Source organism: Sinocyclocheilus grahami, unplaced genomic scaffold (genome assembly GCF_001515645.1).
Source record: "Sinocyclocheilus grahami isolate Dianchi unplaced genomic scaffold, SAMN03320097.WGS_v1.1 scaffold1842.1, whole genome shotgun sequence".
NCBI lineage: Eukaryota > Metazoa > Chordata > Actinopteri > Cypriniformes > Cyprinidae > Sinocyclocheilus > Sinocyclocheilus grahami.
Genome location: NW_015507021.1, coordinates 72591 through 74364, shown reverse-complemented (window position 1 = coordinate 74364; position 1774 = coordinate 72591). Strand labels below are relative to the sequence as shown.

The 1774-nt window shown below is 37.4% G+C and overlaps 1 long non-coding RNA gene across 1 annotated transcript in view; it reads left to right on the top strand.

The window, feature by feature from the left end:
* Positions 1-925: 925 nt before the first annotated feature.
* The window catches only part of LOC107572972 (uncharacterized), a 24520-nt gene continuing 23671 nt past the window's right edge, over positions 926-1774 (top strand). Inside the window, exon 1 of the long non-coding RNA XR_001607433.1 lies at positions 926-935. This is a non-coding gene — a long non-coding RNA (uncharacterized lncRNA). The remainder of the gene's footprint in view (positions 936-1774) is intronic.

Here is a 1774-nt window from a genome sequence, read left to right as displayed (position 1 = left end):
CACCAGTGTGGATATTGTACTTTGCACTGACAGATTCTAGCTTACGTCTTGGAATATTTGACCCAAATAAGCATTTTCACCATATATTGCCATTTGAACAAGTAAGTTACAAGTCTGCCACGTTTGTTCTGACCAACTGAGGAAAAAAGCATTACAATAAATCTCACTACCAATGGTGATTAAATCTAAATGAGCTCATATCACATCAAACCGTGCAAATTATTATTATTGTTATACTTTATTCTCAAATGGTTAATGTTAACAACATCAGTATTGGTGACTATGAGTGTAGTGTGTATAAGCGAGTAGATTTCAATTTCTGCACAGTCTAATCTCTAATTGTCATACTCTTCGAATTTCATATTAAGAAATATATACTCAAAAAGCAAATTATGCTCCCTTCGAACTGGTTTTCTTTAAAATACAAATATTGTGTAATCCCAGGCTATCTGTAATCAGAAGCACATTTATAACTGGAATATAATTTAATTTCATTCACGTGTTTCATAAACACGTAATCCTTTCTGGATTACAATCCGCCATCAAAATGATAAATTAAATTATTCCAGCTGCTGTGAGAAAAGGCTATAAACGATCCGCACCTGCAGGATCCTCACATGCGATAGCCTAGTAGCCGGGACAACTTCTGTATGTTTACAGACGTAATGACGCAGTGCCATGCTCGAATTTCCCGCGAAAACCTACCCGTACCACTCGAACTAGAAAACATTATTATAAGCTAACCGTTGTGAATCGGGCTAAAGTAAGGCGATCGTTTCGAACACTGACTGGTTATGTACTTGCTCAAATATTGATTTCGGAAGTTTAGCATTTCCCAGATAGCACAGGTACGTCTGCAAGACGTCTGTTAAACATCGCTTCATCTGCTGTGTGCAAACATCTGATAGACGTCTCTAAGATGCCAGTTTTACATCGTAAACATCTTAAAGACATCTTCTAAACGTCTATTTGACATCTGATAGGAAACGTCCTATAGACGTTGTATAGCAGATGAGCAAACACTCTACAAAATACGTTTTGTAGACGTCAAATAGACGTCTCTGTGATGGACGAGTGCTGTCAGGGTTTGCTGTGGTATTGCAACATTTAATTGGTATCTAAAATTTTGGTGTTAGATTAGCTTATCTATTAGAGTAAAAGATAACAGGGCAAGTAAAAATGTGAATCAGTGGCTCGACTGTAAATACAGCAGAGATGTGTCTGAACAGCTCCAATTAAACCGGTTTTACTGCAGTTTAAGACTAATTCTGCGTGTCCGCTAGATCAGTGGTTCTCAAACTTATTACAGCGGCGTACCCCCGGGGCATTTAACATTCTTCTGCATACCCCCACTCTTCCACTTAGACCGCAGTCACACCTTTTCTATTAAAGGACAATATTTGCCCCCTCAAATTGATTTACAGGTGCATTTTTACCTTTATAGAGGCAAATATTTTCTATCCTTATTAATTGTATGTCATGTTTTGTCATATTCTTAACATTCCATTAAGTGTATTATTAATATAATAAAGCATTAAATGATGGCAAATCGAAGTGATAGCTGTAGATTTAAAAATAAAACCGGCAATATGTGTCTTAATGAGCCAGGCGTCGCGTCATTCATTCATTCAGTAACGAAGCAAAATGCTGTAGTTATGAATGTGTTATTAATCACTGACTCTCCGAAGCGTTCAAAGCCGCAGATTCGTTCACTAATGAAACACCGCTGTATTTGCTTGGAGACGCACACCAGATGATACAGAGTTCGTTGGAA